The sequence below is a fragment of the Carcharhinus amblyrhynchos genome, chromosome 17 (genome assembly GCF_965287045.1).
Source record: "Carcharhinus amblyrhynchos chromosome 17, sCarAmb.v2.hapA, whole genome shotgun sequence".
In the NCBI taxonomy this organism is placed as follows: Eukaryota; Metazoa; Chordata; class Chondrichthyes; order Carcharhiniformes; family Carcharhinidae; genus Carcharhinus; species Carcharhinus amblyrhynchos.
Window position 1 is genome coordinate 15,845,521 of NC_137340.1, and position 16,801 is coordinate 15,862,321.

Genomic DNA, 16,801 nt, shown 5'->3' on the forward strand with positions numbered 1-16,801 from the left:
TTAAATGAGATATAGTTCAACCAGAGACTAGGGTCTTAAATCTAAACAAAGGAAACTATGAAGGTATGGGGGGGCAAATTGGCTATGGTAGATTGGGAAACCATGTTAAAAAGAATGACAGTGGACTGGCAAAGGCTATCATTTAAAGAATTAATGTATAGCTTACAGCAAAATACTTTAATTAACAGCTACATCACCATTTGCAACTTCCTCCTCATAACTTATATTCACATCTAGTTTTATAACATCAGCAAACTTAGATACCTTACACTCTGGATTTTTTAAAGAATATTCCTTTCTTAAGAATCACAAAGTCAATGCGCAGAGTTAATCCATCTCCTTGCTTGCTCTAAAAACAAATTCAAATTCAAATCGAATCCTGTTATTATGCATGTTCACAGACCTTAGTAACATGACAAGTAATTATTAATGAGGAAAACTGTACAGTGGCCAGCAGCCCAATAGCTGCCCCTGCCCTTACACATCTTCTACATGTCCTTCTATTTGTCTTCTATCAAAGAGAGGACTCCTGGGGTGATTGCCCACATTCATCCCAATTGGTCCCCCAAGTCAGGTGACTCTCTTCGGCTACGTTGCCCTTAAAGGGAAAATTGCCACAAATCCAATTCATGCTTCCCATAAAAGAGACATGCTAGAATCAATCTGACAAGAGGAGGCATTACACCTGATCTCACGCTTGTCCAAATCATTATCATAGAATGCAAATAACAGTGCCCGAGCACTGATCCTTGCACCAACAGGTTGAGAGCCCCTACACTAGAGTGTAGGACTTTCTATCAGCAAAGGTCACATTTAAAAATTAATAAGTTTACTTTCATAAAAAATACACCCACAGGAATGTAATAAAAGTGTGTTGAACATTCCTATGTGAACTTTAACTTACTGATTAGAAATTGTACCGTCAGTTCTTGCTACCATGTGTAAATGAATGTAATTTCCAGCTATGGTGCTTCACTAATCACTTTCATATGTAAAAATATTTCTTTAAACAATGATTTTGCAGCTGAAAATTAAACAGTACAGGAAATAATGATCACGTTGCCTTGTCATGATGATCTGCACTTTTCTATTGAGAGCAGTTGATGAATTAAAACAGGAACTGTATTTGTTACAGTGTGGCAGCTGGTCAGTGCGCAGAATTCCTGGCAAAAACATAATCTGTGATCTTGAACATTTACAAAGATCTGAAACAGCATTGTGGTGCTTCAAAACAAAAAGCGATTATATGTATTTGCACCACACACAAAAAAAGATAATGGTGATTATTGTTTATCACCAACTCCCACTAACCTGTAATTCAATAAACAAAAACTCTCATTGGCATGTAGTCGATAGACGGCACAACACAGTAGGAACGAAATTGGAGCAAGCAGTTTCAAATGGCCAGTCTTAAACTGCATAAACAGAATCTCACGGACGGGTCCAAGATATTTTCTTACGATCTGATCTGTAACATTGATAGTCTTGAATGGACTATGAAACAAATGAAGTGAAATGACTCACTCATTGTAGCAAAGGCTGCATATAGACGAAGCAGGATGAGGTGAGATCACTTACTTTGTCACAGTCACACAGAATGTCATTTGTGAGCTGCTTAGTATTATGGCAGGGGTGGAAACCAGATTGGAGGGATATGTACAGGGAGAAAGTTGGGAATGCATTCCAGGATTTTGGAGAGGAAAGTGAACTTGGAGATGTGGCAGCGGTTTGCAAGCATGGAGGGATCAAGGATTAACTTTTTGAGGAGAAGAATGTTGGTAACAGATTTAAGGGAGAAAAGAACAAAACTTAATATTGGCCAACGTGGGGGCCATTAAAGGGGATTGGATGGTCAGTAGTTTAGTGGGGACAAAGCTGAGGGAACAGAAGGTGCAGCTCATGGACAAAGTGTGCCTGGAGAAGGCATGAAGGAGATAGGAAAGAAGCTGGAGAAAGATGTGGTTCAGAGCTATGGCAGAGAATCTTCAGGGTAAATTTGGAATTTGGCTCAGAGGGCTAGTGGAAGAGATACAGTAGAGCAGCTAATGGAATAGTCTCAATCTTGGTGACAAAAAAGTCCATGAGCTCCTCACACTTTGGAGGGGAGGTCACAGGGCAGGGACAGACTGGAAAGCAGCGCCAGATGACAGCAGATTTCATGCAGTCTGTGTCTGAACCTCCATGCCCCGGCCTGGAGCAGTAGCTGCTTCATCTGCTTAGGTCTCCGTCAGCACATGGCGCATTCCTCCCCCATCCCGGAACACCAGAACTCAGCTGAGTCCCTGAACACGCCCCATGGCAAGACAATGCCACTACAAAGTGCCCTGAAAGGGAAGGCTGAGCAGGAGCCCTTGAGACTACTCTCACATTGTGTTTCAGCGCTGCCCAGGAAGTGGGAAGGAGGGGGAAGTAGGAGCCTTCAATGCTGTTTTCCGCAGTGCACTGCCCAGGAGGGAGGAGGGGGGATGGCAGGGTGGGGGGTGGGTTCTGTCAGGACTCCCTGACAGAACCCAGAGAGCTGTGAGGAAATAGAAGCACCTCCCCCACTCCCACCAGATATCACTGGTCCATGGGTCAACACCTGAAGGCAGTAGGAGGGAGGCCACCAGGCATCTCCAGAGCCTGCCTGCAACATCCCCTGCACTCCGCTAGCAGCACTTACCTCCTCTCACCAATTCAAGTTGCAACTTTTAAATACGTACTCTGATTCAAGCCAAAATTACTTTAAGCCAAAGAGATAGGAGACGTGGGCGGAGATTGCCGTGCGATTCCGATAATGGCATGCTAAGGTACATAAACTCATGCTAATCAGCGGCCCACCGGTTTTCTGCAGGTTCTCCATGGCGCAATTTTTCTCCAGCTGAGAGAATGGTGTGGGTCGTAAAAGCTGTTGGAGAACCCATGAAATGGGCAACAAGCGTATCTCCCAGCCTGACCCGACAGGAAAGTTGTGGGTCAAAGAACAAAATCAGCCCGGGAAACAGGCCCTTCAGCCCAACAAGCCCGCGCCGCCATCTCAACACCACCAGTCCACCTCTCTACCCATGACCCCTGTCTAATGTTTTATGGCCATCCAGATTGAGGGAAACTGACTTAGGGACAATTTATTCCTGCCAATCAGCCTAACAGCACATCTGTGGGGTGTGGGAGGAAACTGGAGCACCCAGAGAAAACCCACGCAAGCACGGGGAGAATGCGCAAACTCCCACAGACACCGGCCCAAATCCATGTGTCTGCACAGCAATCAGCGATAGTCACTGAGTGGGAAGGGATATGGTTGGGGTTGTGGAAGGGGACTGTGGTGGAGAGTGATGCAGGAAAGTGGTTAGACATTACCTTAGCCAGGTAAATGGCTTGGACAGTTTACATGGAGGTAAGTTTAGGGAACAGAACGCCTGAAAGGGAGAAACAGCCCCCACCACTTAAAGCAGCTGGTTACGCTGGCCAGAAAGTGATCACTATCAGTCGATTGCACTGAAGTTAATTCAAAATTACCATTTAATTACCCCATTTATTTCAGACAGAACGAGTTTACATTACTTTTCCACGTTGAATCGAAAGGCATCAGTTTCTTCCTGAGCCTGCAGGAAGCTGGTTCTGTTTATGAAGTTATTTTTGTGGTAACATTTTCATGTGTCAGTTGGCTGCTCTTTGAGAAGATCATTTACCAGCTGAGCTCCACTCTGTGTACCACAGAGACATGCTTGCAGAAATGTTCAAACTGCTTGTTCAAACAGGCACACTTTTTACTAATGGATGTCTTTCTTACAGGTCCTCATTTTCATGAATTTAGTTTTGATTTGATTTATTATTAGCATGTGTATTAGTATACAGTGAACAGTAATGTTTCTTGTGCACTATACAGACAAAGAGTACCTTTCATAGAGAAGGAAAGGACAGAGTGCAGAATGTAGTGTTACAGTCATAGCTGAGGTATAGAGAAAGATCAACTTAATAGGTGGTAGGTCCATTCAAAAGTCTGATGGCAGCAGGGAAGAAGCTGTTGGTACATGATCTCAAACTTTTGTATCTTTTTCCTGATGGAAGAAGGTGAAACAGAGAAGGTCCAGGGTGCGTGGGGTCCTTAATTACGCTGCTGGTTTGCCGAGGCAGCATAAGTGTAGACAGAGTCAACAGATGGCAGGCTGGTTTGATTGATGGATTGGGTTACATTCACGACCCTTTGTAATTTCTTGTGGCCCTGGACAAAGCAGGAGCCATGCCAAGCTGTGATACATCAGAAAAGAACGCTTTCCAAGGTGCATCTGTAAAAGTTGGGGAGAGTTGTAGTGAATATGTCGAATTTCCTTAGCCTCCTGAGAAAGTAGAATTTATGTGCTGTCTGCAACTTTTGCAGCTTGTTTGATTATTTACCATGTCTTTACATGAGGAGTAAAACGGACTGCGTGCTCTGTGTTACAGTCCATTTCAGACATATTCACTCAACTGCTCAATAATATACAGAACCTATTGTGATACTGGGTAGCATTCAAAAATGTATTGCATGGCTACTGAGAGCATTTTAAAAGTTAGTCAATGTCAGGCATGTCATTCGTCCCCACTCCTTACAGTGGGTGTAATGTAATTTTCAACAGGGAATCAGAGAGAGTTGCATAAAGAGGAAACACTCGCAGCACTCTGGGAAAGGATTTTGGCTCCCTGTTCTGAACTACAAGTTTCTACACTTCCATCAGCTCTCCTGTGAGTGGGTCAGCTGAAAGTGCTGCAATGCATTGACTGGTGGTAAACGCTATTAATATGTCAGTGACGCAGTGGGGAATGTTATGGAGCAGTCACAATGCCATGGTCAGTGAGAGGTCATTTTGATAGTTGGGTGTCATTTACACGGAAACCCCTCTTTTGTTTTGAACTTGGATAGACAGCCGTGGGGAGGCTTCACATCCATCAATGCAGTCACTGGGAAGGGGCCTGCAGCTGCCTGTTAACGGGGTAGACCTGGGCAGGTTAGGATGCTGGGGATGATGGAAGGGATTCATTATGGGGCTGAGGTGGAGGTACAAGGAGAGGGGACTGAAAACTTCCAGAACCATCAATTATTAAAACCGCCAACACCAATCTTCAACGATTGCTGGCTCAGATTATTGTCTCAACCTGCGTGTACCACAAGCAGGTTGAGCACTGATCAGCTGCCTCACTGATAAACACCAGAAGGACATCGAGGTCCTAACTCTCTTGGTCCCCAATGTGAATTCAGCAAAAAAATCCTGGGTGGAATTTTCCCATTCCGCCCACCACAGGAATCACAGTGGGCAGGGACATGGACAATGCAATGTTGACCTCAGGCAAGATTTTCCAGCTTTGGGGCGAGAACGGCCAGAATATCCCACTCCCTGTCTCTTCCGATTGGAAACATTGGTTACCTAAACCCACTCCAATATTGTGGCAGGGAGGCAGCCTGTTAAAAGCATGACGAGAAGAAAGCTTTATTTCAGCCGTGTGAATAGCTGGAATTTTCCCGACTCCCGTGTGGCGAGCTTGGAGGTGGGGCATGGGGGAAAGGACCAGTGAAACAGTGGGAGCTGAATTTGTACATCTCCCAAATACAACCCCACCAGCAGGGAGGTTTAACCAGTGGCAGGGCACGAGGCGGATGGAGCTGGCTTCCCTTCTGGCGAAACAATTAAACAAACTGAAGGACAAAGCAAGAAGGGCAACCCCTTAAAGGGGAACCACCCAAAACCAAAACAAAGCATAACAGAAACTTAAAACATCAAATCAAAAAGTGATAAAAAGGGTCAATATCTCACTTCAATCTCTGCGGAACCCAACAGACACGGAAGCCCTCAGTGGTGTTCGTGGACACCGCATGCTCCCTCTACAGGGACACCCGGCCACAAATGAGGCCATGGTAGAGGAGCACACAGTCAGGTCAGCCGATTCCTCTTCACCCACTGCCTGGACCTATTGATGGCAAAAGGGGCCAAGGAACAGGTTCATGAGGATGTCGTCCTCCGTCCTCAGTCACCTCCGCACTGGCTGCACTGAGGGAGCTGCCTGTTCCAAGGAAGTGGGCAGCAGATTCACATAATTAAAGACGCTTAATAATTTTTGTTGGGCCATCAGCATCCTGATTTGTAAAGGTATTGCCGTTCCTTCACTGTCAGTTGCGTCAGATTCCCGGAACTCCCTCCTGAATTACATTCTGAAGTGAAGGTACACTCACAGTCTGCAGCAATTCAGGAAGGCAGCTCACCTCCGCCCTGTGAAGCGCAACTCATGATGGGCAATAAATGCTGGCCTAGCCAGCTATACCCGCCTTCTGCGACAGAATATAAAAGAAAAACTGAGGGCATGTCCCACCAGGTGGGGAGGATGGCAGCTTCCAGGAGGTCATGACCTTTCCTGGAGGCCACTGATTGGAGCCAGAGGCTTCAGTCCAAAGAGTAAGAGGAGGGCAGGAATGGCATTCCCAGCAGCCCAACTGACTTCGCCATCCCCCGAGAGGTTACCCCTCTGCCCCCAGAATGTTTTATTTTATTCACTTACCAGTTGGAGGCTCGAGGTTTCCCATCTCCCTCAGCAGCACTTCCCTCTCCCAGTGGCACTGCTGAGGCTTCAGAGCTTCTTACTCTCTGATTGGGTCAGCAGCATTAGAAGCCCGCCCACCTGCCATCTTGGATAGCCTGTGGTAGGATTGCCGAGCCAGTCCTAGTGCCGGCCTGTGCGACCTCGCCCTGACTTCAGTAATCTGTGCTTTCACACTACCTCCCCACTGTCACTGAAAACAGGGTGCAACAGAGATGGGAAATGGGGGAACTCTAAATAATGAATAAAAAATATACTAATGTTGTAAAGTAACAAATAGGCAGAAAGTATTATTTGGAATTAAAATAGTTAATATCAAAAAAAGTGGGAACAATGAGGATGTTTGGCGAGAGGATCTATGGCTCCTATTTTTTTACTATTCGTTCATGGGATGAGAGTGTTTATTGCCCTCCCTAATTGCCCTTGGGAAGATGGTGGTGAACTGCTTTCTTGTTTCGCTGCAGTGCACGTATGTGCAGAAACACCCACTGTGCTAGTGGGGAGGGAGTTCCAGAAATTTGAGTCAGCGACAGGGAAGGAATGTCAAACAATGAACCCTTCTCTTGGCTGTTTGTTTGCACACCGGAATGAGGTTAAACAGGATTCATTTCAATTCAGATTGCGATTTAAAGTTTTACCTCAGCATGACTGTTCAGGAAACCGCAAAAGGTACCCTGGGCTGTATAACAGGAACGAGAACTTGTTCTCAAGTTAGAACGCATCCTGCGATGTCTGTGTGGATGTGGGCGGTGGCAGCAGCAGCTCCTGCCACAGCGTGACCATTACTGAGCCCAACCTGCAGCCTGCAGGAACACTGTTCACTGTCCTCAGTTTGGCTATACTGAATATTACCTGAAACCAATCTCCACTTTTATTTAGCTCTAGTTTTTATTCCTGTGACACACTGGAAAGGTGGGATGGCGGGGGGGGGGCTTATAAAAAAGAGGAAGCTCAGACAAAGGCATGTCAGTGGCTTTTTAACCCATTAATTTGTTGTAAACTTACTGTTATGACGCAACGTATCATGATGAGGGAGCCTTGAATCTCAACAATGATTTATTGAGCAAAAAAAACGATATACAACAACCTTAATGCATCCATCAACTCCAGGACTCGCACTAAAAGTTCTCTCCTATCAGAACCTGTGCCCTAACACCAGATAGGCAAGAATTCACATTCTTCCTCCTGATAGGCCCCTGATAAGTAGCCAGCATAATTAAGGACCCCGTGCATCCCGGACTTCTCTCTTCCACCTTTTTCCATCGGGAAAAAGATACAAAGGTCTAAGATCACGTACCAACCAACTCAAGAACAACTTCTTCCCTGCGGCCATCAGACTTTTGAATGGACCTACCATATATTAAGCTGATCTTTCTCTTCATCCTATCTGGGACTATAACACTACATTCTGCAGCCTCTCCTTTCCTTCTCACCTATGTGCTCTATTAAAGGTGTGTTTTGTCTGTACAGCGCACAAAAAACAATACTTTTCACTGTATCCCAATACATGTGATGATAAAATCAAATCAGCGGGACCTCAAACACCTATCCCTTCAAGGGGCCACGCTACCACACTTACCTTCAGGTTCACTGTTCAATCAAAGGCAGATGCAGATTCCCCATGATGCAAACACAACTCCAATGTCCAGGAGGGACACTCCAACATGCAAGTGGAAGGAGTTTGGGGTTGTGAACCAAATGCAAGCACATGCCACAATGGAGTCCAGATGAGCGAAGCCTACTGATCGTCTCACTGAAGCCTCGCTGGATGTGCTGCTGGGGCCTCTGAAGAGTTAGAGATTGGTGTTGTTGCCTAGCAACAGGAAGAAGCCATCAGCAGAGACCATGCAGGTGTGTTTGGAGATTCCTGAAGAGGTCAGCAGCAGGTGCCATACTCCTGGATTCAATATTGACAGTGTTTTAATGACCCTAAGCAGATCAGCAAATATGAATACATTTATATTCATCGTGCTGTGTACATCACCTTCACTCTGCTGTCTCAAGCCTACTCCAGTGCATCACTGCTCAGACCCAATTATCTTGCACACCCATCCCTCCTTCTCTTTCTATGCAATTTCTCATATTTCTACCACAACGGCTCATCCTTGTACAATGTCACGGGCATGAGTATAGTCCTGTTCTGTAACTTCACCAGGTTGACACCTCATTTTTAGGTGTGCTGCCCCTGGCATGTCCTCCTGCACACTCCACATTGAACTAGGGTTGATCCCCAGCTTGATGGTAATGTGACATTAGTGTACCGTTCAGAAAGTTTTTTTAAAATCCTGTTCTCTGCAGTTGTAAGCAGACCTTTTTCAGTTTGGTTTCATTACTGCCAAGTTGTATACGAGGAGTCCTTTTATTGCTACTTCAGTGGCTTAAATGGGGTTTGTTTATTTTAACTCTGGGTTGTTAGGAAGATGGTCATGTGTTTTTGGACTTTTTTTAATTTTCCAGTGAGTTTAAGATTTCATTTTCTGTTTGGCTGCAGTTAGAATTTAGTTTTAGAAGGGGCATCAAGCTCTCTCTCTCTCTCTCTGGTTTTAGAAATTCTGCTGTTAGCTCGAAGCAAGGTTTCTTGCCTTCCTGAATTAGAAAATCTGCTGTTGGTGGCTTGACCAGAGTCTACCTGGGGTTCTGGGAAGCTGTTCTGACTTTGAACTGTTCTGGGTGTGTCAAGGGGATTGATGAGATTGAGAGTTTTCAACCCTTAAATTGGAGGACTCAATTCCAATATCACGTGAGCTGATCTTGCATTTGTTTAAAGGGTTTTGGTTATGGGATTGGTTTGATTGGAACATCTTAGATTTTTTTTAAGGGTTATATGTTTTCATCGTTGCTTTGATTCTTGTTTGTAATTGATATAAGTTATTGCTACTTTTCGTTCCACATATTAACCCTGCACTTAATTAAACTTTGTTTGATAAAGGGGTCATTTGAATCATACCTGAAGTGAAACTATCATGCTTATCCTAGCCAGATTTAAGGTGCAAAATTTATGGGCTCCATAAAACACTTCAGAGTTTCTGACCTGAACCATAGCAGTAATGGTAGAGTGGGAGATATGCCGGGTCATGAGGTTCCATGTTGCGGTGGTATACAATTCTGCTGCTGCTGATGATGTGGGTATGCCGGCGTTGGACTGGCGTAAACACAGTAAAAAGTCTGACAACACCAGGTTTTAGTCCAACCTATTTATTTGATAATATTCTCACTAGCTTTCGAGGGGACAGCCTCTTCGTCAGGTCCATTCACCTGACGAAGAGGCTGTCCCCTCGAAAGCTAGTGAGAATATTATCAAATAAATAGGTTGGACTAAAACCTGGTGTTGTCAGACTTTTTGCTGCTGATGATGACAGCACCACCTGGAGGCCAACTTTGTAACTGTATGAGAATATGTCCTCTTTCATCACAGGCCAAGCCAGAAATTATTACCCATCTCTAATTGTCCTTAAGAACATGACAGTGAGCCACCTTTCTGCAGTTTGTGTGGTGAAGTGCTGCCAGTGCTGTTAAGGAAGGAATTCTGGATTTTTTACACTGTGATGGTGGAATGGTGAAATATCCCAAGTTAGGATGATGGGTGACTTGGAAGGGACCTTGCACGAGGTGGTGTTCGCATGCATCTGCTGCCCTTTTGCTTCCAGATGGCAGGTTTGGAAGTTGCTGTCGAAGGAATCTCCGTGAGTCACTTCAGTGCATCTAGCAGCCGGTATACACTGCTGCCACTGCACATCAGTGGTGGAGGGAAGGGGTGACTGTGGTATTTTCTGGTGATGTGGATGTACTGGTGCAACCTCTGTGAACCTTACGTTAAATGGGCATCTCAGGCAAAACTGAGTTCAGCTGGGGATTTATCACCCTGCTTCTCCTTTCCTTCCTCCTCCACCTGGATTGTCCAAGAGGAATTCGAAAGCTGCTGAAAGTGGATTTGGTAGAGTTTATTAAGGTTTGGAGTAGGGAGATGAACATGGAAAAAGGGAACAGGAAACTCATCCCTCAAACTGATACCACTGACAAGGGTTTCAACAACAACTGGGAAGTGTCATGGGTTAGAGGACGATGCTTCAGAGGTGAAATAGGGTATGCCACAAAACTAGTCAACAGGAGTAAAGTTTGTTCATGCAACATGAGATTTAGCTTCAGATGGTGATTACAATTCAAGCCCATTCCAGATATTGTTTCTTGTGCCAAACATAAGAATCCTTTTGCATTTGCAAAGCTTCACTGACTATGAACTGAAACATGAACCTACCTACAAGGTAACCTGGGACGGTAAACAATGAACCCGTTATTTGATGCCAGACAGTATGTAAGTGTTCAACGATGTCTCGTGTTACTTCAGAAGATGATGATTCAGCTATACCAAACACTTCTCATAACAGAAGTTCCACCCAAAAAGACAAACCCTGAAACAGGATAGAGCTTTCATAGAAACAACACGATACTGAATCCGGAGACTTTTCACTGGACCCAACAATGGGCATGGGCATCATTATGCAGGATTAACCTGCATTCTCTCCTCCCAATGAAACAAGCAGACAAACTTTGTGTTGCCTTCTCATTTTAAATTGCAAAGTTCTCTGACTCAGCACTTGTGCCTTTGGTATGGGAGGCAAATAGGAGGTGGGGAGGCCAGGGACTCCACCAGAGAAGCTTTGAGAAGACGGCGGGAGCAGATAGTCTTGCAGGTTGGAGTCTGCAGTGCAGCCCTGCAGACCAAAAACTGCTCAATGACTTTATATGAACAGCCAAGGTCAGTGAAGGCTATTGTCTGACATCCCATCGACTACACCATTCCTCTCACACACTGCTTAATGCAGCCACAAACCATCTCTTACCCACCAACTTCTTTCCCTCATACCTTACTCACAGCTTCATCTCACCCTCAGGCATTTAGTGCTGCTGCAAGCCTTACACCCACATCCTAGGTTGTTAGGCCATGCTAAATTGACCCTAGTGTCAAGGGATTAGCAGGGTAAGTATGTGGGGTTACGGGAATAAGGCCTGGGTGGGATTGTGGTTGGTGCAGACTCAAAGGGCCGAGTGGCCTCCTCCTGCACTGTATGGCTTCTATGGTTCTATGCACACATTGCAAGCTATTCAAGAATGACAGTCACATCACCCAAACGGAATGCATCACACTGTCGGTTGCAACAAAAAGTGGTGCCCAAGTGCAGACTGGAACATCTACCCACTCCTGCATTTCAGCACTCTATGGTGGAAGAAATGCTTGCTATGACTGAGGTGCGCAGAGAGCCGAATGCATTGAAGATGATGAAATGTTGTTACCTAATCCTCCTCTTCACATCCCATTTGATCCTCATCACACAATCTCTTTTGACATACAAGACGCAGATGCTTTAAGTATATACCTCTTGCTTTCTCAACAACAACCCTATTCTTGTGCCTTTCTCCTTTCAGATACTCAAGAACTGTCACTTGGCCAAGCAGAGGTGCTAGACTGTGAAGTATAAGAGGGAGAAGAGACTGATGAAGATGTACCACATCACTTGATCTCATACTCACCTCCACCCAGATCCGAAACCCACACTGTCTACTTTAGAAGGTAGTATAGAGGCAGGTTCAGCAAGTGACCAATGAACTGCAGCCAGGGCAGGAAGAAAGGGAGCTTGCCCAAGGGTATTGTCTCACACAGATTCTGCTGCATAGGTCTCAGACAAGGACAACAATGTAATGGAGTACAGGAAAAAACTGATGAGTATGCACACAGAAATGCTTGGGAATGTGGTAGGCCTGCCACAAAGCCAGCAGCCTACACCCAGGAGTATAGGGAGTCCAGCACCAACCCAACTGGGCTGTGCACAGAACTTGAAACTCATCTTTCTCAGTAACCAGGTGGTGGTGACTTAGCACACAGGTAGACCCAACCATGATGCAGCATCCAATATCCCAGCTTTCAACACAACACAAGCAGCAGCCACCCAACATCTGATTGTGCCAGTGGAAGCTCAGATGGAAGCTATGCAAGCCCAGATTCCTGCCAACAGTCACTGTTGTAATGTAGGAAATACAGCAGCCAACTTGCCCACAGCAAGCTCCCACAAACAGCAATGTGTTGACCCAATAATCTGATCTTTTTTGATGTTGATTGAGGGATAAATATTGTCCCAAACACTGGGGATAACTCCCTTGCTTTTTCTCAAAATATTGCCATTGGATATTTTACATCCAGCTTAGAAAGTAGACAGGGCCTCAGTTTTAATATCTCATTTAAAAGATGACTCCTCCAACATGCAGCGCTCCCTTGGTACTGCACTTGGTACTGCATCTTGAGGGGAATTGCTTGATAGAGCAGACGCAGCATGGTTTCGTTAAGGGGAAGTCGTGTCTGACAAATTTATTGGAGTTCTATGAGGATGTGTCTAGGGCGGTGGACAGAGGAGAGCCGGTGGATGTGGTCTTTCTTGATTTTCAGAAGGCGTTTGACAAGGTACCTCACAAGAGGTTATTGCAGAAGGTAAGGGGGCATGGAGTTGGGGGTAGGGTGTTAGCATGGATAGAGGATTGGTTGTCAAATAGGAGGCAGAGAGTGGGGGTTAATGGGTGCTATTCGGATTGGCGGTTGGTGACTAGTGGAGTGCCCCAGGGGTCAGTGCTGGGGCCTCAGCTATTTACCATTTATATAGATGATCTGGAAGAGGGAACCGAGTGTATGGTGTCGAAATTTGCTGATGACACCAAGATTGGTGGAACGGCAAATTGTGCGGAGGGTGTGGAGAGTCTGCAGAAGGATCTAGATAGGCTGGGCGAATGGGCCAGGAAATGGCAAATGGAATTTAATGTTGGCAAGTGCGAGGTGGTCCACTTTGGTAGGAATAATGGTAGGAAGGACTATTACTTATGTGACGAAAAACTGCAGCATGCGACGGTGCAGAGGGACCTCGGGGTCCTTGTGCATGAATCGCAAAAACCCAGCCTGCAGGTGCAGCAGGTGGTCAGGAAGGCGAATGGGATGCTGGCCTTCATAGCGAGGGGGATTGAATATAAAAGTAGGGAGGTCTTGCTGCGGCTGTATAGGGCATTGGTGAGGCCGCAGCTGGAGTACTGTGTGCAGTTTTGGTCGCCGTACTTACGCAAGGATATTTTGGCCTTGGAGGGAGTGCAGAGGAGGTTTACTAGGCTGATACTGGAGTTGAGGGGGTTGAGCTATGAGGAGAGGCTGAATAAACTAGGCTTGTACTCGTTAGAGTTTAGAAGAATGAGGGGAGATCTCATTGAGACGTATAAGATGATGAATGGGATGGATAGGATAGAGGTGGAGAGACTCTTCCTGCTCAGAAAGGACAGTAGGACTAGGGGGCACAGCCTCAAGATAAAGGGGGGCGGTTTAGAACGGAGTTGAGGAGGAACTTCTTCACTCAAAGGGTGGTGAGTCTCTGGAATTCTCTGCCCGTTGAAGTGGTGGAGGCTGCCTCGCTAAATATTTTTAAGACGCGGGCTGATGGGTTTTTGATAAGCAAGGGGATTAAGGGTTATGGGGAGAGGGCGGGAATGTGGAACTGAGCCACGACAGATCAACCATGATCTTATTGAATGGCGGGGCAGGCTCGAGGGGCTAGATGGCCTACTCCTGCTCCTATTTCTTATGTTCTTATGTTGACTGTCTAGATTTTGTGTTCAGGTTTCTGGAGTTAGGCTTGAACACACCATTGCAAATCAAAGGCCAAAATGTTTTCAACTGATTAGTTGATTTCTGTATGGAATATTGGACGGTTTAAAACTGTTGATTTATCTTGTGGTGGGTTTTATTTGGGCATTGTAGCCAGGAACACACAATGATGGTCGAAACAGAGAGTAAGATACGGGACTATTGTTGAATGAGGACTTGGGCTTGTGTTCACCGGCATTGTGTCAGGTGAGCCAGTCGAGGCAGCCCAGCCAGACAAGGGATATGTTCATCTCTTCCCTCCCTTCCTCTTCCTCAACTGTCTGCCTCATACTGCCCACATGATGGGTAGGCTGTGCAAGATACAAAAAAACCATGATGAATCGTGACACATACGCTAAAGACTACTGCAAGGCCCTGCCAGAAGACACCAGACAGCTGAATCAGTGGTTAAGTGCTGAGATGGTCTGTTCAGTAATATTCCATGTGGCAGCATGGCACTCATTATACACATGCTGCCTGTGTACATAGGCTGCACAGGGGAAATCAGTGATTAGCCCTCACTGCCAATAGCTACCATTTAGCTTTCCTTGGTTAATCAATTGTCAATAGACTGGAGCCAAATAAAGGAATGATGACTTCTACCAGGACAACATGCATTAACCTGTCCATCATGCACTAGCTGCACATTGAGGGAACAGAACCCTTTATAGTTGTGGTGCATCTCTGAATCTAGATGCAACACTTGCAAAGCAAGTGTGAGCAATCAATGGTACCCTGCATTACGAGAAAGGCTGCTATCCTGTTTCAATTCATATCAAGTTCAAATAAGGACCTGATGTCCTCGGGGGAGTGTTTGCTCAAGCAGTTGGGGAAGGTTTAAACTAACATGCCAGGGGATGGTAAAGAGTCTGAGGAGGAGGGAATAAGGACATGTGGGGAGAAAGTTCCAACTACATCAAACATCAGGAAAAAAGTTAAAAGGAAGAACTCAGGAGATGATATTAATGGAAGTGTTAGAATTCAAAAAGGTACAAAAACTAGCATAAGGGCACTTTATCTGAATGCTCGAAGCATTTGAAACAAGGTAAATGAGTTGACAGCACAAATCATTGCGAACGAGTATGATTTGGTGACCATTACAGAGACATGGTTGCAGGATGGTCATGACTGTTAAATATCCCAGGGTATCAAATTGTTCTGAAGGACTGACTGGAAGGTAAGGGAGGTGGTGTAGCTCTGATATTTAGTGAGATGATATAGCCTCAAAATAAGGGGAAGCAGATTTAGGACTGCGTTGAGGAGGAGCTTCTTCATACAAAGGGTTGTGAATCTGTGGAATTCCCTGCCCAGTGAAGCTGTTGAGGCTACCTCATTGAATGTTTTTAAGGCAAGAATAGATAAATTTTTGAACAGTAAAGGAATTAAGGGTTATGGTGAGCAGTTAAGTGGAGCTGAGTCCACAAAAAGATCAGCCATGATCTTATTGAATGGCGGAGCAGGCTCAAGAGGCCAGATGGCCGACTTTTGCTGCTAGTTCCTATGTTCTTACGTACTTAAGTGGAAGGGCAATGTGCACAGTCACTGCACCAATCTCAGACCTTCGATTCTGTTTTCAGTCATAAAGAATTGATATGTCAGCACAGCCTGATTTTCATAAACAATATTGAATTGGTCAATGCTAGGTTGGGGGATTAATGCTAGCTCCCATTTAATATCCAGAAAATAAAAGTGTTCCAAACAGTTACATCAACTTTGAATAAAGATTTTTTAAAAATGCTTGTGAACTGCAAAAAAACACCTACCCAGAACACATTTTAAGTCTGGCTTGATCCATTGGAGTTATATCTCACTGTTAACTTGCCTGCTCTTCTTAAAAATCATACCATGCAATCTTTTGTATCCAATCGGGCAAGTAGGTGGGGCCTTGTCTTAATGCCTAATCCAAAAGACAGCAGAATCTCCAGCTGTGCGGCACTCCCTCAGCCTGATTTTTGTGTTCAAGCCCTGGGGTAAGATTTGAACTTGGAACCTTGTGATTCCGAGGTAAGAGTGCTATAGTAAGCAGGATGAAGAATAAAGAGATGTGAGACTGCCACCTCCAGGAAACCACTTGAACAGTCAAGCCCCAAGCCAGCTCTGAAGAAACAATTCAACTCGTCCCGCTTCCAAGTTGTTTCCCTGCAGCCCTGAAATTGTTTGAACTTCAGGTGCTTATCCAATTCCATTTTGAAAGCAATGCCTGATTCGGCCTCCACCCCCTTTTAGGCAGCGTTTCCAGATCCTAACCACTTACTGTATTCAAACATTTATCCTCACATCACCATTGTTTTTTGTTGGCCATTCACCTTATATTGGTGTCCTGAGGTTTATGACCACCCACCATCTCGTACCACCTCTTTATGTAGTCAGGTCAAGCTTATGTCAAATACTTCACCATTATTTTAGTGTTACTGAAAAATTACAACCATTTTGTAAGGACACTAAAGTTATAGTATGAACATACCCTAAGAGTATAGGAAATTCTAAATCCAGTATTTTGCTAACAAAATCTTGTTCAAGCTACTTAGATCATACCATAGATCATAGAATCTCTATGTACAGAAGGAGACCATTCGGCCCATG